The following is a 23,196-nucleotide window of genomic DNA, read 5'->3' as shown; positions in this document are numbered from 1 at the left end:
CTAACATCTCCCCTTTCTTCTATCCCTCAGATCCTTGTATCCACCATTCTACCTTCCGCTAGTGTGAGTTTGTGCCACAGATGTCATTTTTCTGTGTTAAGATCCAATCCAGGATCACAGACCGCATTTACTTGTTATGTCTCTTTACTCTCTTTCGATTTGGGGTACTTCTTAGACTTTCCTTGTTTATTATGACTTTGACAATTTTGAAGAGTGCTGGCCAGTCATTTTGGAGAATGTCCTTCAGTTCTGGTTTGTCTGATGTTTCTTCATGATTAAATTCAGGTTTTTAAAATTTTTTGCATGAATACTGCAAAGGCTACACTGTGACCTTCTCAGTATGTCATACCAGGAGATACATGATGTCAACACGTCTCATTTCTGGTGATGTTAATTTTGATCACTTGATTGAGGTGGATTCTGTCATTTTTCTCCACTATAAATTTATATTTTTTCCCTTGTAGCTAATAAGGATCTTATGGGGAGAGAGTTTGAGACTATGTCAATGTCCTGTTTTCTCATAAACTTTTGCCCACAAATTTTAGCTTCCATCAATGATTCTTACCACTGTGTTTGTGAGATGATGATTTTCTATATCCATCACTCCTTTTGTATTTTGAATTTGAATTTCACTCTAAGGATTTTGTCCTTACCTATTGATCCAGTTACTTATTGGTGGTATGGACTCAAGGATCTTTTTTTTATTCCGTGAGATAGAATTCTTTATTATTATCATTTAGTTTGTTGCTCTCATTCTAGAATTGGCCACTGCGGACTCCTTCAGGGTGACTCTGATGCCGTGAAATTTTGAGCACATACTTACTCTGGCATTACAAGATCTTGCAGGCTTATCTTGCTCCATTTCCTTATCTTGCTAATCTCTACCCATTCCCAAAATCAACCTTTTCGTGAAGGATATTTGACTCTTTTTCTTAGCGAAAGATATTTGGAAAACAAAATCTGAGTGCTAGATGTGCTCATTGCTCTTCTGCCATTGCTTCTAGGTCACCTGACAGAGCTAGGAAATATGTGTACATATACATCCACATATGTGCACACGTCTCTCCTTTATGTCAGTTTGTACACACACACACACACACACACACACACACACACACACACTCCTGAGTTCATGCTGATTGCAGTCCAGCACTGCAGGGTTCATTCTAGCCAAATCCCTTCCATTACTTGTAACTCCTCTTTTTATCATTGAGAAACTTCACTCTCAGTATCATCAATTTATTTAATTATTTGCTTAATCTTCATATACGCACAATGTAGTCTCACAGTCGCAATTTCATACCACTCTGAAAAACAAACCTCTAACTGGAGTACAATATGTATGGATACTTTTCCTTGTGTTTAGGCTTGGAGTAAGCAGTCAAAACACTGTTTTCTAAAAGTTATTTAGCTTAGTTCTATTCTTTCCCATCCCCTTCACTGTGGTTATTTATTTATAATGCAATTTACATGAAGGATTAATATCTTAATTTATGAATATTAATTTTATAGCCTGTTGCCTTACTAAATTATGATTTGGGGATTAGCAATATTAATTATTATTGATTCTTAAGTGTTTTTCAGGTATCGTGTCATCTATAAGTGGGGATACTTTTACCTCTTCTGTAGCAGTTCTAATACCTTTAATAGATTTGTTTTGTCTAATTGCATTTGTTAACACTTTCAGTGAAATAATAAATAGTAATGGAGATAACTAGTATCTTCCCCTTGTTCCTGATGTGAATAGGAATGCTTCTAGTGCTGTCCAATTAAGATACCGATTTAGCATTAAGAAATATATATTTTTAATATGTTAAAAATCACATTCATTTTCTTGAATATTCTTATAATGAGTGAATGTTGAATTTCATTAAGGCCTTTCGGCATATAGGGAAAAATCATACTGCATATGATAATAATAGATTTCCTAGTAGGAACCAACCTTGAATTTCTGTAATAAATCCCACTTAGTTGTCTTCATTATTTTCTTAATATGACGTATAATACTATGCTCACCAAAATTTCTTTTAGTATTTTTGCATTGATATTCATGGACAATATAGGTCTATAGATTTATTTTCTTTTGAACAAAGTTTTTTAGGTTTAGGTATCAATGTTATTCTGGCTCAGTAAAAGGAAACATTGTCTCTTTCATTTTCAATGTTTTGCCACAATTTGTAGAGTCCTGAGACTATTTGATCTTCAAATGTTTTATAGATTTTTACCATGACACTATCTGGGCCTGTTTTTTTTTTTTTTTTTTATGATATTCATCCTTAATAACATTCTCTATTTCTTGTATGGAAATTGATCTCTTTAAACTTTCTCCATTAATGGAGTCAATTTTAGTACACATGATTCCCTGGAAAATTGTCTCTTTTATCTAAATTTTCGAACTTGTATACATAGATATCTGTAGTCACTTAAGCTACTTATTTCATTTTATCTTTTTTCAATAGCTAAATCTTCATGTTATTTCTTATTTTTGTAGTTTTACCTTCTCTCTTGTTTTCTGGTCAAGGTTACCAATGGTTTGTTTATTTTGTTAGAGTTTTTAAAAACTGAGGGTATTTATTTATAGAGTTACTGCTTTCTGATTCCCTGAGCATTAATTTTTACTTTAATCTTTATTATTTCCTCCTATATGCAATTATTTAGTTATTTAGCTGGAAACGTATTTTATTTTAATTCTTTCATTTCTGCTGACAAAAGCACTTAAATGATATACAGAAATAATGCAATGCTGTTGTATCACAAACAATGGTTTTGTGAAAAGTAGCCAACTGATTCTAAACTTTATTCTCCTCAAATGTGAAAAAGGCCAGAAGATCAGACAGACATGTCTTAAGTTCCAAATCCACTGTTTCCTTGTTTTCTGACTTCAGCAAATCTCTCATTCCCTGATTATCAGTTTCCTCGTTAGTAAAACAGAAATGATAACATCTCATCTGAAAAATTAAGTGAGATAATTTCTGGAAAACACCAACTCAGTGCTTAATATTGTGTACTCCATAAATGGGCCTTCTCTCTGTCTTTCTGAGTTAGGGATAAAATAACTGCTCTTTATTGAGCATTGTTAGAAACATTTTGTTAGTAATACCCTATTTCTTTTTTTCCACGTCCTTCTGCAGAGGATGTGCATAGCTTGCCCTTAAATACGAGTTGGTGACCAAACTTTGACATGAAGTCCATCCATCTGACTTGGATCTCATGCTCTTTAAAAAAAAAATTGATGTACTTTTATTTACTTATTTTAATTGACAAAGTTCATACTCTTGATGACTGTGCTAGCCTGCCTCTGAACTGTAAGTTAAAAGATTAAGACTGCTGTTCATAAGGTTTAACATGTATGAGTAACATTGCAAAAGTAATCATGGAGCTCCATTAACAGACTTGCCTTCCCTCTTTGTCGCCTTCTGCATTTCAGCACATCGTGAGTGGTGCTCTTGAGTCCCTTCAAGTGATTACTACTTAGATCTTCCCCTGGGACACCTTCTTGAAAGGACCAGCGTGCATCCACTTTGCTTAGATATAATCCCAGATTAGTGGAGTTGTTGCAAAGCAGACTTCGCTTGTCTCACTAACACTGGGTAAGTGTTTGAAAACTGTATTTACTGTTTGCAGATGATATTTGATGTCATGACCTGATCTGAAATATTTCTGCTTTCTTGTAAATTGAAAAGCTACATCAACTAACTAGACATATAGCAGAAGGGAAAAAGTAGGCTAGCACAAAAAGGCATTGAACATCGATTGAGGTGTTTATGATTAGCTAAGCATATGCTCACGTATTTGAAGATATTTTTCATACTTATGTAGAGGAAGTTAACATTTACTGCAAGTGGAATTTCATGACAAGTATTCTTATTTTTGAATATAACTGAAATACAGTTTTATGAAACCTATAATTACTACAATTTGTGTTGTTTCTGCTAGTGAAAAACCAATACCTATAAAATGGAGACACTAACTCCTTGAAACTGGTTATGATAAAGGTGTGCCTATTGTGATCATCTACATGCAAATCCTTCCCTAACTGTAAGGTTCCCTTACATGTACTGCCAGTGCATATCAGTTTACTTCCATGTATCTTTTCCTCAAACTTAAAAGTCTTCTGTTCCAAGATATTACATTGCCAGTTTTACTCTAGTTGGGATTATTATCAAAACAGAGTTGGAGCTGAGAAAAGACAATAGAGTTGAATCAAATGGCAGAATAGGAATAGTTAGTGTAGGGAATCCTTGGGAGAGATGAAGAAAAATGGGGGGAGGTATGAGACTGAGAAGACTTTATGTGTCTTAGAAGTGCATTCCAGTGACTTCTATAAGAGCAGATGCTAAGGGATGTAAATTGGCACTTGGGCCATGCCACAGACTTATCTTGGGTGGACAGATGTTGAGAAATAAAGGTCATCCAAAGTTTTTCCCTCTCAAGCACGCAGGTTATACTGCATCTCAAAGTCCTAAGATTCAAGAATGAGTCAGTATCTCTGATACAGAAATCAGAGAGATATTGAATATTAACATGGAGGACTAGGTCTCTTGAAATGCACATTTATCTAAAATGTGTAACAACTTCTGCAGTATTTTGTGTCCTGTGTAGGAAAAGGGTATCTCAAAAATGTCCTAGTGAAGAAGACTTGGTAAATGAAAACTGGGAAGACTGAAGGTATATAAATGCCCCAGGTCATAACACGATGGCTGAGAACATGGGCTCTGGGGACAGATTGGTTTCTCTGGTCTGAATCCTGACTCTGCCACCTTTTGGCCATGACTCTTGGGGTAGTTGGAAAAATTAGATGTCTAATTTATAGAGTGCTTAATACCAGACCTGGCGCATAATATGTGTTCAATAAATAGGTATTTTATGTTAAGTGATTGAACAAATATTTTAAAAGCTTTGTAGTCTCACCAGTGACCTTGACCTTAATACTTTTCTCTGTTTTCTCTATGAGGACTTAAATTTATCATCTGTAAACTCTTCTACTATGTTGAATTTTCCTTAATCTCACATAGCAAATTATAGTTGAGATGACATTACTATTATTTTCAAGAGTAGATTTTTTTGTCTTTAAGTCTGGCATGTTATATTTCTGAAAATAGTTGATATTTTAAATTTTATCATCTCAAATCTGTCATTTTCTAGCATCATGATATTGGGCAAATTACCTAATTTTTCTCAATCTCCTCATCTTTGAAATGGGAACAATAGAGTATCTGTCAGAATCATTATGGAGATTAAATAATATAATGCATAGTGCATGACAAAAAGTACCCAATACATGTTAGCTACTGCTAACATTGTTGCTACTGTCATCATTATAATTATTCTTCTTAAATGCATTCTTAACTACCTCTGGTATGATTGCTGATGTTGTCTGTCTTTAAATTGTGGAATTTGAAAAAGGACACTTTATAGAATTTTAAATAAAATATTAATATATTCAAAATCTCAGGACACCTTTTCGCTTTTGAAACCACAATTCATCATCATCCTTTTGTACTCTTATAATACAGTTTATTTAGCTTAAGCACAAGTCTCATGCCATGAGCTTACTAAATTATCTCCAAGGACAACTTCTTCTATAAACTTCCCAGGCTTGATCCTTTCCAGAGAAAATTTTACAACTTCTATTTTAATTTGAAATGAATTTTAATTTAAAAAGGGAAGTAACTTTAAAAACATTTATTATAGATTAAGTTCTGGGATACATGTGCAGAACGTGCAGGTTTGTTACATAGGTATACATGTGCCATGGTGGTTTGTTGCACCCATCAACCCGTCATCTGCATTAGATATTTCTCCTCATGGTCTCCCTTCCCTAGCCCCCAGCCCCCCAACAGGCCCCAGTGTGTGATGTTCCCCTTCTAAAAAGGGAAGTAACATTTTCATTTAGAAAGGAAAGTCACACTTATTTAGTGCTCACCATATGCCAAACTTTATACTTTGATGATTCTTAATGTCAGAGTTTGGCCGTTTTACCCTTATTTATAACTTTAAACTGCTGACCCAACCTAATAAATCTTAAAATTTATAAAATAAATATTAAGTAATCAGGATACTACCACTATTGACAACTCACTCTGTATAACTTGTCTGGATTTGTACTCAGGCTTATCTCCATGGTTCTGCATGCTTAGAACCAAGTTCCAGAATCCAAACTTAATGTTCAACTCTGATTTAGATTGTATTTATCCCAGTACAATCCTGGAGCTGAAATAATCTGTGAGTTTTAGGAAGCCAAACATTTTGGCTCAGTTTCTCATATTCAGATCTGATATTGTTTATGCAAAGATATTTACTAGGGTTGATAATAATGTTCTCTATGAATTGTTGTAAACAATTAAATCAAAAAATTTTTAAAGATTTTCTCTCTATTAAATATTCTTCATTTTGGGGGGTGTATGTCCAGTGTCTTTTAAAATAACTTAATTGCATCAGCAAGCAGGTATAAGAAAGGTATGTCAAATCTTTCAACATACATCTAGAGATTTGTGGCAAATATAGTGTTAACCAAACCAAAACAAATACATTTTCAATAGAGCTAATTTACCTCTTTATGTAATCTCAGCCCAAGCCAGATTCCTGGAAAGAATGATGTAATTAAATTATTTCATAGAAGCATTTACAAGTAAATGCACCATATGGTCTTTCAAAGTGGGCAATGAAGTAACATTAGACCATTTGATCAAAGTTAGAAATGACTTTTATTTAAAAGAAAGCAGTTTTAAAACCATTTAGTCTTAGTAGTGCAAGATATTTCTTAAAATGTAAGATATTTGGGAGTGTTTATCCATTTAACATATTCTATTTATATTCGTAAGTATAATATTTTATAGTTCAAAAATACAAATAACATCTAATTGAAAATATCCTTGCCTGCCATTAAAATGCAAGCAGAATCAAGTTCAGGGGCTCTGTTGTAGGTGATCCCAGTGTTACCATTTCTAGAAACACTCTACTGCCAAACTAGGTGTCAGAAGAGACTGCCACTTTGAGTCTACTGCATATTGCCAGGTATTGAATCTTGTGTCTTTTAAAATTCTATGGACTTGGGAAGGGAAGTAACATTTATTTAGTGCTCACCACATGCCAAGTACTTTATCCGCTCAGAAATTCTGAAGATGATACTGTGTGGCAGGTTCAGCTATTCATTTTTACTTGTGGATAAAATGAGATTCAAGGAATTCAGTAATTTGCTCAAAGTCACGCCACCAAGAAATACAGAGAAAGAGAGAGAGAAAGAGAGAGATCAGTTCAATTCACATCAGTTTAATTTCAAAGCTACCTTTCATCATTTTGTCATGCTTTTCACTTCACTATTCTTTCAAAGACTATTTGAGAACAAAAAATTCTTCCAAGTAAGAGCTAAAATGAATCCCTCGTATGTTTGATGTCTGACAAAAAATATGCAATATCCAGTATATCAAATACTATTTTTTAAAAATTCTAGACTATTATTCTTATTTCTTGATAGTCTGTAAGGACTGTTTTTCTTGTTTCTTGGGAAAGGCAGGTATAGGGTGGGGATAGGTTTATAGAAGCGGGAGACATAAAAAGAAACCCCAGATGTCTGAGAATACTCTTAGTGTACCCCAGGGCAGCTCCTGGGAAGAAATATTCTATCACTTCTCCACTGTTCTGAAGGAAATTAACTATTTGGTATTGATATTAGGGGTTAATGAAAATTTAAGGTCCACTGAAACATTATGTCCTTTCATTAGATCATTACCTAGTCATTTTGGTATTGATTACTATGGTGTTCATTGATAATCCAATTGTCTTGTTTTATTAATTTGTTAAGAGGTGTTAGGAAGGCTTCAGAGACAAAAATTTCTTAGTACATAAGCGATTTTTGTTTTCTAAAGTGCAAGATGTATTATTAGTACGGCACATTTCTGCTGCATCCTGTTTTTGCTTCATAAGAAAATAGATACTTTACCCCCTTCTTCACATTTTTCTTTTTTTAAATATTCCTCTATTCTTAAAGCAGATAGATAAAATAGTAGTAATTCATAGTTCTCAGTGTGAATTGAGAGGAAAGACTATGGAATTTCACTCAGGTCTAGTATTAAGTAGATTACATTTGTGAGATACTTAAGGGCTCCTTAACTCTTAAATAATATCAAAACCCACATTATTTTATATGTAATCTCTTACTTAAGTTTCTTTCTATAACATAATTGAAAAGATTATGGTCTCATGAATTTTCCTTATTTTTTTTTGTAAAAGTCTATTATTTAGTAATAGAAGTATTTTTAGTGCATTTCTTGGCAGATTTACTGAGACAGAGCTGCTTAGGTGTGTCAAAACCTGAAAGTGAACATTCATCATGTTGAAGCAGGGATGGCTGTCAAGCAAAGAGGACTAAATTGGATGCACAAATATCTTCCACATTCTTATATTCACCCTAAAACTAAATCTGTTTGTAAGAGAGAAAGGGTGCTGGACTTAAGGGCAGAGAACCAAGTTACTAACTGTGATTTTAGGCAACTCAATTTCTTGGTCTCTTCAGTTACAGTTTTTTGGGGTTTTTTTGTCTTAACAACAACTTACTGGGATGTTGTGGACATTAAATGAGATAGTGTTTGTGGAAGTGTTTTTGAACTTTAAGTCTTATAAAAATAATGCATGTGAATGTTGCTGTTACTAAGGGTATACAGCAATCCCCTTATCCATGGTTTCATTTTCCATGATTTCAGTTACCCATGGTAAACCGCAGTCTGAAAATATGAAATGGAAAATTCCAGAAATAAATCCTAGGTTTTAAATCGCATGCTGTTTTGAGTAGCGTGATGAAATCTCACTCTGTCCTTCTTTGTCCTTCTGGGATGTAAATCATCCCTGCGTCTAGCATCTTCACAGGGTCTGCACTCCCCACCCATGGGTCCCTCAGTTGCCATCTCCGTTATCATACCAACTATCAAGATACCACAATGCTTGTGTTCATATAACCCTTCTTTTATACTATGTCATTAATAATATTCAACTAATAACTTATTAGTTATTGTTGTTAATATCTTATTGTACCTATTTTATAAATTAAACTTTACTAAAAGTATATGCATAGGAAAAACATTGTGTATATAGGGTTTGGTGCTATACGTGGTTTCAGGCATCAGCTGGGGGTCTTGGAAGATATCCCCCATTGATAAAAGAGGACCGATGTAACATAAAACTTTGTTATAAGAGAGTTAAAGGTTTAAATATGTAAGTCTAAAATCTTGTAATTTAAAGAATTGAAACTTTAGTGTCTTCAGTAGACTTGACATTGTATTTGTTATATCCTATGTCAAAGCATAATATCTTCTTTCACTTTTTGAGCAAGAATTTGTGCTTTGTCATTGGCAGGACTTGTATAGTCAGGGTAAATGATAAGTATTGACATTCAATATTGTAATTTTGTTAAATATTAAATTCATCTTGGATAACTGAGTCTGGAACATTCAGAGTTCCTTGGCATTGGTTCCAGAGAAATTTTAAGTAAGGAATAATAGAATCTATAATTTTAGGGATTCTGATGAGGTCTATTAAAGTTATGAATATTTCATAATATAATTGGAAACTAGAGTGAACTCATTATTTTGTGATCAGGAAATACAAATAATCGATAGGCGGCATCAGTTTGTATAAACTGTATTTTTTACATTTAATTTAATTCTATTTTATTTTATTCTAAGTTCCAGGTTACATGTGCAGGATGTGCAGATTTGTTACATAGGTAAACATGTGCCATAGTGGTTTGCTGCACAGATCAGCACATCACCTAGGTATTAAGACTCGCATACATTAACTATCTGTCTTGATGCTCTCCCTCCCACTGCCTTCCCAACAGGCCCCAGTGTATGTTATTCCCCTCTCTGTGTCCATGTGTTCTCATTGTTCAGCTCCCACTTATAAGTGAGAACATGCAGTGTTTGGTTTTCTGATGAACTGTATTTTTTGACACCAGCAGAAACTTTTTATTAGATGAAAACTTAGTCCTGCCTTAGCTCAGTAGACTGAAAGAGTCAATAATTCATGGGAATGGAGTCAAAACCCAGTTTTGTGTGAGTCTAAAGTCAGGACTCTTTAGCTCTTAACTAATCTTCCACGTACATATTCTAAAAGAAATCATTGATCTGAAGTGTGTTAAATGACTATTTTGTCTCCATCAGTTTGACACAGTCTCAAAGCCATATAAATTGTAAACCACTTATATAATAAGTTATTTTCAATGAAATTTTTAATACATGAGCAAATAAGGTATTTTTGAAGGTCCACTATAATAATAGGCCATTTACATTGAATAAATGACTCTTTCAATGTCCTGATCAGTGCCTTGGTGGCCTATGAAATTATTCATAGATGATCACATAGGGGAAATAGATTATTTGCATAATGGAATCTGCAATTATACTTCTCAATCTATGTATTAAGAAACAAGCAGCTGCTTGCTGTAAATTTATTTAATGTCTTATTCATTCACCTTCTGTGTATTTATCATCTTGCCATACAAAGAACGTACACTCCTCTGTTTACCTTTTCATCATGAACTCCTAGAGAGAACTGTCTGTAAGCTATTCATCTTGGTATACTTTCTCTGAGCCACAGTTCCTGATAAATAATAGGCACTCAGAAAATATTTAGGAAATGAATGCCTGCAGGATCAATATAATCAGGTACATGCCCAGGGTCATTTCACAAACCTATGTTACAACGGATAATAAAAGGCCTTTAAAAATTTCCCAACTATTGATACTTTCTATGATTGATTTATTTACTCCAGAAATATTTTTGGACGTGTACTATGTACTCAGCGCTTTTCTGGATTTTGGAACTATCTCAATAAACAAAACTGACAAAAATCTTCTACTTTTAGGGATCTTACATTCCAGCTGATAAAACTGTGTCTGGCCAGACTTTTAAATCCTTTAAAAATAAAAATGTAATTTTTTCCCAAGAAATTATTTGTGATCATGATTTGAAAATGGATTGCCTTGACAATGAAAAATAGATGTGCAGTTCACAAAATACTCAAAGATCTACAAACTGAGACTGATTGGAAGTTTTTAATGGATGCTAAAATTAGTAGTAAGATTAGTTTCTACTCAACATCCATTATTATCTTAAACACAGCAGAGAGTTAAAAACTATGATTCACTCTGTTTTAAAATATGTGGTGTTTCAAATGCCACTGATAAGTTTTTAAAAGCAAAACACAGAAGTGAAGGGAAATGTTGAGACAATATGGAAAAAAAATGACCACTGACAAAGACTTCTGTGAAAAGAACATTGTAAAATACAGCACTGAAATAAAATTTCAGCTACGAAAGTATGAAATGAAAAGCTAAAATGGCTCCAGTATAAGAGTAGCAGTTTGATTCAAGTATTCCAATACTGCCAGTAGTGTTCTCAGTGATGTTTATGAGAAAGTTATGACTTTATATATGTGTCTATGTATTTTTTGGTTTGGACCGGTCAAGTATTTTTCTTATTCATCAGAATTGACAATTGGCTCCCAACACACAACTCTTGAGGAGATTTGTATGATTTTTATAGAATACTAGAGCCTAAAACATTTCTCTCTAAAATGTCATACATATGTAAATTGTTCTTAACGATCTCTTTTAAGGATATGAACTATAATTGTTTTAAAAAGCCATCTCTTTGCCAGGCACAGTGGCTCACACCTGTAATCCCAGCACTTTGAAAGGCTGAGGCAGGTGAATCATTTAAGATCAGTTCCAGACCAGCCTAAGCAGCATGGCAACCCCGTTTCTACAAAAAGTACGAAAAATTAGTTGGGCGTGGTGGCATGCACCTCTAGTCCCAGCTACTCTGCAAGCTGAGGTGGGAGGATCACCTGAACCTGGGAGGCAGGGGTTACAGCGAGCCAAGATTGCACCACTGCACTCCAACTTGGGTGACAAAGTGAGACCCCCATCTCAAAAAAAAAAAAAAAAGGCCAACTCTTGGCCTGTCCTATCAATGTATCAACTGACCTACTACTACTTGTGCTCTTTTTTTTTTTTTTTCTTTTTTTTGAGATGGAGTCTCTCTCTGTCACCCAGGCTGCAGTGGCATAATCTCGGCTCACTGCAAGCTCTGCCTCCCGGGTTCCCGCCATTCTCCTGCCTCAGCCTCCCAAGTAGCTGGGACTACAGGCGCACACCACCACGCCCAGCTAATTTTTTTTGTATTTTTAGTAGAGACGGAGTTTCACCATGTTAGCCAGGATGGTCTCTATCTCCTGACCTCGTGATTCGCCCGCCTCTAGATACCATGATGCTAACATGAACTAGATTAGATCTTATCGTCAAGGAGTTTACACTCTAATAGGAGAGAGACTCAATTCTATAAGCCTCTACAACAAACTAGAAAAGTTTTATTCACTGAAGCTCGTTTGTTCGATACATGTCCATATCAACTATTAATATTAAAAAGCCATCTATTAATTAAAGTAGAGTGGATGTTAGGCTTTGAATTAGCCACTGACCCAGCCCCTTACCTAAGATTAGATGTCATAGGACCATTTTGATAGAAGGAACAGCAGCTTTGGTGAAGGGCATTTACTGGGATGACACACTAGTATGTTATGTAGGTATGTCACAGGAGTTCATCCTGGCCTAGAAGTAGCCATTACTCTCCTTGGTTGCCAGCATCTGTGGGCCTCATTGCCTCTCTTTCATTCTTTCTGTGAATTCACTCATCTCTATTTTCTACCTTCAGACCGGCTTCCTCCACAGTTTTATGTGGCCAACACAGTGGTCCTCAAAGCATTGTTTCCACGAATTTTCCAGATCAGCTGTCTAGAGCTAACAGAGGCCATCTCTGTGGACCACATTAGATTTCTGGAAAAACTATAATTGGTCAACCTCGAATTATTCACTTATACCCCAATAAGCAGTAGTTAGAAGAATGGAGTTGTATGGTGCATATATAACTTTTTCTGTGCCAATGGGCAGCAACAGTACCTACGAATGGTATGTGGGTCAGGAGGCCATCATTGGCACCTGCATTGTAATAGACATATTACAGTGTGCTAATAGTGATACAGGCAGATTGGCATTGATAGTATATTTTGTGGCTTCTTGTGTCATAAATTGAAGCTTATATTTTGATATACCAATTTGTGCCCCAAGTGGCAATGGAAATCAACCAATAGTCTTGTATTTCTAAATCATAAAAATGTCACAAATAATTTATGGCATGTATTTCATATGCACACTTTAAATATCTGAATATGATAAATTGCTGATAGAATTTTCTATCTCAAAAGCCCAGTAGATTGCACACTTTTTTTCTAACACAGTCTTTCAATTCTGTGACATTGCTGATTGCTCCTTCAAAACACACTTTGCACCAAACATTTTAGAATATTTGATTCCTGAGGACTTAAAACAGGACATATATAATTTTACTTTTCTTTTTTTACATTCTCAGGTTTAGTGCATAAGCTTGGATGTGAAGGCCTGGAGTTAGCCTGTACATTGCTTTGAAAGAGGACCTTGTTTCCTCCAGACAGTACTGTCTTATGTTTCCTTCCTTTTCCAGAGCCAGGTGAAACCACAGGACTTCCCATTGCAATTGAAGTAATCTGAATTTTCAACTGACCGGTCAACCTAAAAAGTCAAGTCCTGATAAAACAAGCTTAAGCAGTCTGATGAGGCTTCTTGGCTTTTTGAACTATTAAATTATGTATTCATCAATTTTTATTACTGATATTGTGCAAGGCACTGAGTTAATTCCAGAGGACCTAGGAATGATCCTTGTCTTTTTTCTCTTGTAGTGGATCATGCTGTGGAAGGTGGGAGGGGAGATAAAAACAGCTTTATGATTAGCTATACTTTTATCATTTAGTCCACTGTTTCTGCTATTCTTTGGGATGGCTTTGATGCCAGCCACATAAATGTCTTTATTTCTGTTCTGGACATTCTCGCCCATAAGAAATATGCTCCTATTGGGATAATTGTTTATTGCTCAGTCAACTGTTTTTTAATTGTGATGAATTAACTGCTCACTGCCTTATTGTGTCTTTCTGCAGCCATTTGACCTATAATTCATAAAGAGAGAGATTCTTGAACCAACAATTTGTTTTTAATAGTATTAGTGTCACAATACAGCTATTGCATGAAATGATGTATACATTCACATTCAATGTTAACAATTGTTCAAAGCCAAATGCAAACACTACTAAGCTTGTAAAGATTTCTCTTGGCTTCCTTCACTGTACCTTTTATTTTCTCCAAAGACTTGAAGAACCATCAGGGTATATTACTATAGTCATGATTTCTATAATTTAAGTAAAGTCAAACTCAAAGGAATATATTGCTTCTATTTAAAATCATTCTTAAAACAGATGCAGGTGGAGGCAGGTTTGAGGTTGAGGAGTGGTATTAGTGTAGGAGTAGCCACTGTTGTTTCAAACCTCTTCCCACCCTGCCCTAAGAAGATTGGAAACCTCTCCTCTCTCTTGCATTTTGATTTCTGTGCAGTTGGTCCCTCAGTAGAATGCAAAAGTCATTTGCATGACATGTAGTGCTGAAGACACATGACCCATCCCTAAACTCAGACTAGGACATTTTTACAAACACTTTTGCAAATTGAAGTCAGGAATCTTCCAGCCATCATTAGGGCTGTAGGATTTCAGTCTGCTATGGCAATACAGAGATACTTCTGCAGGACCAGGAAGGATATTCATAGTAATTTACAGATTTCATGTTGCCCAATTAAGAAGTTGAGTCATCCCATTTCTTTTGACCAATGTGTATGCAAATGACACTAAAGTATTAACCACAAAAAAAGTCGAAGTACTTACTTTGTCATAGAGACTAGACTAACATGAAATAAACTGAGGTGAGGGTTTTTTGTTTCTGTTTTTGTTTTTTTTTGTTTTGTTTTGTTTTTACGGAGTTTCACTCTTGTTGCCCAGGCTGGAGTGCAATGGAGCGATCTCGGCTCACCACAACCTCCACCTCCCGGGTTCAAGCGATTCTCCTGCCTCAGCTTCCCATGTACCTGGGATTCCAGGCATGTGCCACCACCCCCAGCTAATTTTGTGTTTTTAGTAGAGACAGGATTTCCCCATGTTGGTCAGGCTGGTCTCGAACTCCTGGCCTCAGGTGACCCACCTGCCTTGGCCACCCAAAATGCTGGGATTACAAGCGTGAGCCACCATGCCTGGCCTGAGGTGAGGGTCTTTTATCCGCTTGTTCATTTAGTTAAGCATTCAGTTAAAAATCTATTTTGAGTACCTTTCATACATGCATGGCACAGATATAGGTTTCCAAAGAAAATGCGTCTTTTTTTTTTTTTTTAATCTAAAGATATGGTCCAGTATAAAAAGTGACCACGAATTAATTCTCTCTCTGTATTGATAGTGACATTATATGTCTTCCTATCCAAAAGTGGCTTGCTTTGATCACTGAGACAGTTGCAAAAATGATTTGAGTAGAATCGTGAAAAGCACTTGTATAGTAGAGCTTACCCTCTGGATGCTTTTAGTACCCAGTACCCATGGAAAGAAGCACAGGCTAACCTGCTAGATGATGAACAGAGCGTGACCCAGTCACCAGCCAACTGCCAAACCTGTGAGTGAGGCCATCTGGGATGAGCAGCCCCTGGCTGACTCTCAAACTGACTTCAAATTCGTAAGCTGACCTAGCCGAGATTAGCAGAACCCAACCAGGCCAGACAAAGTGCTCAGCAGAATCGTGAGCTAAGTAAATGGTCAGAGTTTTTAACCATTGAATTTTGGAGTCATTTATTAAACATCAATGGCTAACTGATTTGAGAGATGCAAGTAGCGCACCTATAAAACAGTGACACAGGAAAGCAGGATAATATGTAGCTAACTCTCACCAAGATTAGATTAGCAGAACTTGCCGACAGAGAAACTTTTATAAAGGTGAGAATTGAGGGAGAAGAGTTTAGTTTTAAGCTCGGTTTTTTAAAATAAATAGAGTTTGCATAAATAACAGGTAGGCAGAAATAACATTTATAGGTAAAGAAGATATTAATTAATTTCAGCATAGCTGAGAGGCCAGAAGGAAAATGGAGCTTAAATGTAAAATCACACTTTGAAGTCAATTTGGAGGAATATGTGAAGTGATGTGAAGTATGGCACCATTTGGTCCATTAGATGACTAACTTTACCTCCAACCCAGGCCATCTGAGATATCAGCCCCAGAAACAAACGTGAAATATTCAGATGTCTCTGCCCTTTATATTGGTCCATTCTGCCTCTAATTTTAAGACCACATCAAATGAAGAGTTGAATTCTTTTGGCATCTTTGGATGAGGCCTAAGGAATGCAGTTTTGGAAATGCAAGTATTTCTTGTTTTTACTAATCTTTACTATCATTAGCATGTGTTTTTTTAACTAAATTTACTAGTTAGGAATCAGTTTATTTTTTTAAAAAATACCTTATTATTACTCTTAAAAAATCTTTTCAATCTCATAATGCACAAAATATTATTCCTTTTTACTGAAATAATAAACCCATAATTTTACTTTAAGATGATATGACAAGATTGAGCCACATTGAGGCTGTTGTAACTAATTACTAATCATGATTTGCCTGATCAAAATTATCATACCGTATCTTGTTAACCGTACATGTATATGAACTAAAGTTTCAATTAATATGATTTTCCTCACCACTGAATTCACAGTATGCTGGTTAACTCCTACTCCCCTTTCCAATCGTGGTCAAAGAATCCGTCCTCAAGAAAGCCTTATTTACAGCCTCAGTTGATTTGCATTTTATTATTGGTTTCCATAGAGCTGAGCTCTCTTTCTTTTTTTTTTTTTTTTTTTTGAGACGGAGTCTGGCTCTGTCGCCCAGCTCAGGCTGGAGTGCAGTGGCGCGATCTCGGCTCACTGCAAGCTCCGCCTCCCGGGTTCACGCCATTCTCCTGCCTCAGCCTCCCGAGTAGCTGGGACTACAGGCGCCCACAACCGCGCCCGGCTAATTTTTTGTATTTTTAGTGGAGACGGGGTTTCACCGTGGTCTCGATCTCCTGACCTTGTGATCCGCCCGCCTCAGCCTCCCAAAGTGCTGGGATTACAGGTGTGAGCCACCGCGCCCGGCCTGAGCTCTCTTTCTTTATGTGACTTCTTTTAGTGCATATTTGCACTTTCCTGGAGTGATGCCTGTCTTCCCCATTGAATTGTAAACTCCTTGAGAGCAAGGACCAAATACCTTTAGGCTCACCATTTCATTCTCAGCATGAAGCTTAGTGTCTGACATCTTATATGCATTGAACAAATATTTGTTGAGAGAATGAATGAATAAAGTGATAACACTTTTGCATGCTTGCAGTCTCAGTTTAAATGCTAGTAATGGAAAGTACTCAGGTGAATTTATTCCAGGCAGAGGCAATAGCTGAGGCTCTAGATGAGGAAGAATTTAATAGAATCAAGAAACCGAAAGACCGGGAGGAACCAAAGTGTGGTGGTCCACGAGGAGAAATAGACTGAGAGAGGAAATAGGGCACCAGTCATCTAGGGCCTTCTTGGTCATGGGAAGGAATTTACATTTTGTTCTAAGTGCAATGGGAATGGACCAGAGGACTTAAAGCAGGGTGATAATGTCATATATGTTAAGATCATCCTTGCTGCTGGTACGAGAAATGGCATGGAGGTGGGTTACAGAGGGAGCCCAGGTAGGTCAAGAGCTCTAGAGTCATGAAGATCTTGACCTCTTTTAGGTTTGTACTGTGGACATGGAGACAAGTAAATAGTTTTTTGTGTTTTCTGAAGAATCATTAGGATCCCTTTGATGGGGGGGAGAAAAGAGGAATGGAGTTGTTTCCTAAGTTTCTGTCCTGAACGCTGAGTGTCTTGTGTCCCATTCACTGACACAGAGAGAGCTTGAGAATGAGAGTGATGCACACTGGTGGAGGGGTGGAGAAAGCACAGTCCTGTGATACATTTAAGCAAGACATTAAAAGTAAAAAGATGAAAATGGGTGTGCCACACAAGCAGTAATCAAAAGAGAGCTAGAATGGCTTTGCTAATGTCAAATGAAGTAGATCTTAGACAAGGAATATTACTGGGGAAAATAGGGACATTTTGTAATAATAAAGAGATCACTTTATCAAGTGGACATTACAGTCCTAAACATGCCTGCACTTAATGAGAGCCTCACATCATAAGAAGCAAAACTTGAAGCAAAACTTGATAGAACTACAAAGAAAAAGAGACAAGTCCACAACTACAGTTATATATTTCAACACTCTACTCCCAGTAACTGATAGAACAAGTGGAGAAAATTGGAAAGAGTATAGAAGACTTGAACAAACTATGATGTAACATGATCTACTTGAGTATTTCTCTCATCAACAGAAAATATACACCAAGCACATAACCCAGAAGAGACCTCATGCTGAGCCACAAGACAAATCTTCATGAATTAAAGAGGATTGAAATCATGTGAAGTACAATCTCTGACCACAAAGAAATTAAACTATAAATCAATAACAAAAGAGTATCTTGAAATTTGGCAACTATTTAAAAACAGAAGAAGACATTTATATATAGCCCACATTTCGAAGAAGAAATCATGAGAGAAATTAGAAAATATTTTGAACTGACTGAAAATGAAGTTACCATGGAACAAAATGGGTGAAAAACGGCTGAACAATAATTAGAGAAATATTTTTGCACTAATAGCTTATATTAGAAAAGAAGAAAGTATCAAATCAATGGTCTAGGTTCCTACCTAAAGAGACTATATGGCAAGAAAAGAAAATTAAAACCAAAGCAAACAGAAAAAAGGAAATAGTATAAGTCAAGGACTTAATTAAATAGAAACAGAAAACAGTAAAAAATAAATTTAAAGAAAACAAAAGGCAGTTCTTGGAAAACATTAATAAAATTGACACATCCTTAGCCAGTCCAATCAGAAAATGAAAAGAGAATACAAATTAATAATATCAAGAAAATTATGTGAGTATCACTACAGATTCTACAGAAATGAAAAGATGATAAAGAAGATTAGCATCTTTAAGCCAATAAAATTGACAACTAAGATGAAATGCAAAATTTTTTTGAAAAACACAAACTATCAAAGTTCTGTCAAGAAGAAAGTGGTAAATGTCAAAATCTCAATGTCTATCAAAGATCTGAATCTATTGTTTAAAATATCTACCCCCCCCCCAAAAAAAAAAATCAAACCCAGGTAGCTTCACTGATGATTTCTATGAAACATTCAGGCAAAAATATTTCCAATTCTATAGGAACCCTTCCAGAAAATAGAAGAGGTAATTCTCCGAACCTCATTTTATGGGGTCAACAATATCCTGCTACCAAAACCAAAGACATTATAACAAAAGAAAACTAAAGACCAGTACCTCTTGTGAACATTAATTGCATTTCTCTATACTAACACTAGTCACTAAAAATTGAAATTTTAACAATGCAATTTATAATAGCATAAAAGCCTTAAAGACAGAAATAGATGTAACCCATGTTTTCAAAATCTGTATACTGAAAACATAACTGAGAAATTTAAAAATAACTCAATGATGGAGAGATATTCCCTTTTCACAGATTAGATAACTCAGTCATGTTGAGATATTATTTTCAAAGTGATTGATAGTTTCAATGTAATCCTAGTGAAATCCTATGAAATATTTTAGTAGATTGACCACTTAATTCTGGAAAGTACACGAGACTACAAAAAAACAGAGTAATTAAACAAAATTTTAAACAGAAAACAAAGCTGGAGAACTTACAATATTTGATTTCAAGTCGTACTCTACTGCTAAAATAGTCAAGACAGTGTGATATTGAAATAAGAATACATATTAGATCATTAGAAAAAATAAAAAATTCAGGAATATGGTTAATTGGCTTTTAACAAAGGACCCAAGGCAATTCAATGTAGAAATGCTCTTTTTTTCAACAAATGATGCTGGAACAATTAGAAATCCTTGTGGAAAAAATAAACCTCAACTTCACATCCTTCATACAAAACAATTCAAACTGGTTTATAGAGCTATAAACTATATAGAGAGCAATGAACTATACAATGAAGAAGAAAAAAAATAAGAATATCTTTGTGACTTTCGGTGAGGCAAAAAGCACAAGTCATAAAAGAAAATATTGATACATTGGACATTTTAAAGTTAAAATATTTGTTCTTCACAATACACTACTCACAAAATTAAAAGACAAGCTGCAGACTGGGAGAATATATTTGAAGAGCATGTATGATAAGAAATTTATATCTAGTAGACATAAGAACTCTTATGACTTAATAAGACAACCTGATTTTTTATTAAAAATACGTGCACTTTATTTGAAGAGAGACTTCACGAGAGAAGATAAATGAATGCCAAATAAGTACCTAAGTAGATGCTCAACATCGTTAGTAATTAGAGAAATGCAAATGGAAATCACAATGAGACACTACTTCACACTCACTGGGGTGGCTAAGATGAAAAGGTCTGGCAGTAATAAATGATGGTGAGGATGCAAAGCAATTGGAAATATACATTATTGGTGGAAATGCACAATGGTACAACTTGTTGGAAAATAATTTTACAGTTTCTCAATAAGGAAAGTAGACGCTATGTGGCCCAGTAATCTCACTACTAGATATCTCTCCAAGCGAAATGAAAACATACGTTTATGCAAAGACTTGTTTTCAGATGTTCTTGCAAGCTTTGTTTATAGCAGTCAAAAACTGGAAACAACTCTAAGTGCCCATCAACTGATGAATAGGCAAGCAAATTATGGAATACAGATACAATGGCACGCTATCCATTATGAAAAGGGACAGATTATTGACTCATACGACAACATGGATGCATTTCAAAATCATTTTGCTAAGTGAAAAAAGACGTAGGAAAGGAAAAAATTTTCTTTTTTCTTTAGTTCATTGGCTGAGCCCCTGTAAATTAGACTGACAAAACACAGCTTAAAGAGAGAGAGGGGGCGGGAAGAAAACCAAGCTGATTAACATATGCGTTGCTCATATACTTGGGAGTTCTCAGTGACGAGTAACTCAAGAGGTGATTGAATTTGGGGTCTAAATATCTAAGTTAGTAGGGGAAGCCGGGGAGGAGAGAAAGGGCACTTTTGGAAAAGAAAAGAATTTTGGAAAGATAAATGAGCTCTTAAGAAAATAGATAAGAGAGATGGTAGTTGCTCTGGGGTGGGGGATTTACGACAGTTCAGGCTTTTCGTATTGTATTAGGAGGCTCTGCTTTAAGGCAGATAAGGGATTTCAGGAACTCAAATGTCTTCAGCTCAAAATAATTTTTATACTAATATGACGCATGTCAGCGTGGTATATACTGATTCTCATCAAAGCAAAACACGAACATTGCATCCTGTACGATTCTGTTGATATGAAATTCTAGGAAAGGAAAACTATAGTGACAAAAAGCATAACAATGGTTTTCAGGAGCTGGAATTGGGGTGAGACTATTGAATACTAATGGATGCAAGAGAGCTTTCTAGGGTACAAAAATATTCTATGTTCTGAGTATAAAACCTGAGTACATCCGGAGTATACCTAATATGCAAGATTATATTTTACAAATTAAGACATGTGCACAATTGATAAATTTTATTGCGTGCAACATACATTTCAATAGAAGAATAAGTTTATATAATTCATACAGAAATATTTGATCTTCTACAGAGACCTCAAAGCTTGATCCATTATACTTCAACATTGAATAATTTCTAGTTCCACTAAAATTGACTTTTTAAATTCTAGAGTCTAAAAGCTCCTGATTACTTATAACTTCATTAAGTGAAAAACATTGAGCAAGTATAATTGCTTCTTTTAAATTTAAATTTTTATTTTAATTGGCACATAATTGATATGTGTGATGTTTTGATATGTGTGTACCTTGTGTAATGATTAAGTTAAGCTAATTAGCATATCCATTACCTCATATACTATCTTTTTTTGGTAATGAAATGAGAACTTTTAAAATCTACCATTTTAGCAGTTTTGAAATACACAATACATTATTATTAATTATGGTCAACATGCTGTGCAGTACATCTCAAAAACTTATTTCTATGTAACTGAAAATTTGTATTCTTTAATTAACATTTTTTCATTCCTTCATTCCCATCTGCATGCCTTTGGTGACCACCATTCTACACTATTTCTATAAATTTGACTTTAGGTTCAGGGGTACATGTGCAGCTGTCATATAGGTAAACTGTGCACCACGGGGGTTTGATGTATGGGTAATTTTGTCAAGTGAGTAATAAGTATAGTACTCAATAGGTGTCTTTTCTGATCCTCTCCTTTCTCCTACCCTCCACCCACAAGTAGGCCCACTGTTTGTTGTTCTCCTCCTAGTAACCATGTATTCTCATTGTTTAGCTCCCATTTATAAGTGAGCACATGCAGTATTTGGTTTTCTGTCCGTATGTTAGTTTGCTTGGGATAATGGCCTCCCACTGATGCAGCGCCATCCTTGCTGCAAAGGACATGAATTCATTCTTTTTTATGGCTGCATAGTAGTCCATGGTGTCTATGTACCACATTTTCCTTATCCAGTCAACTGTTCATGGGCATTTAGTTTGATTCCATGCCTTTGCTATTGTGAATATTTCTGCAATGAACATATGTGTGCATGTGTCTTTATGGTAGAATGTTTTACATTCCTTTGGGTATACTCAATAATGGGATTTCTGTGTTGAATGCTAATTCTGTGTTCAGTTCTTTCAGGATGTGCCACACTGCTTTCCACAATGACTGAACTAATTTACCTTCCTTGTATATAAGTGTATAAGTGTTCCTTTTTCTCCATAACCTTGCCAGGATCTGTTACTTTTATTGTCTTTTTAATAATAGACATTTTGACATCTGTGAGACAGTATCTCATCGTGGTTTTGATTTGCACTTGTGTAATGATGAATGATGTTAGCATTTTTTCATGTTTATTGGCTGCACATGTGTCTTTTGTAAAGTGTTTGTTCATATTCTTTGCCCACTTATTAGTGGGGTTGCTTGTTTTTTGTTTATAAATTTGTTGGTTTCTTATAGATTCTGGATATTAGATCTTTGTGGGATCCATAGTTTGCAAATATTTTCTCCCATTCTGTAGGTTGTCTGTTTACTGTATTGATAGTTTCTTTGTAATGTAGAAACTGTTTAGTTTAATTAAATCCCATTTATCAATTTTTGTTTTTGTTGCAATTGCTTTTGTCATCTTCATCATGAAATCTTTACCAAG

At 35.3% G+C, this 23,196-nt stretch overlaps 1 protein-coding gene across 9 annotated transcripts in view; it reads left to right on the top strand.

Annotated features, from left to right (window-relative positions):
• The window catches only part of DLGAP1 (DLG associated protein 1), a 961,867-nt gene that overhangs the window by 104,245 nt on the left and 834,426 nt on the right, over positions 1 to 23,196 (top strand). For all 9 annotated transcript variants that reach the window (XM_074022767.1, XM_045378186.2, XM_045378189.2 and 6 more), the window contains exon 2: positions 3,428 to 3,590. The gene's annotated coding sequence lies outside the window, so the exon portion shown is untranslated. The remainder of the gene's footprint in view (positions 1 to 3,427; positions 3,591 to 23,196) is intronic.

Source organism: Macaca fascicularis, chromosome 18, assembly GCF_037993035.2.
Source record: "Macaca fascicularis isolate 582-1 chromosome 18, T2T-MFA8v1.1".
NCBI classification, from domain to species: domain Eukaryota; kingdom Metazoa; phylum Chordata; class Mammalia; order Primates; family Cercopithecidae; genus Macaca; species Macaca fascicularis.
This window is presented reverse-complemented; position numbering and strand designations above follow the sequence as displayed.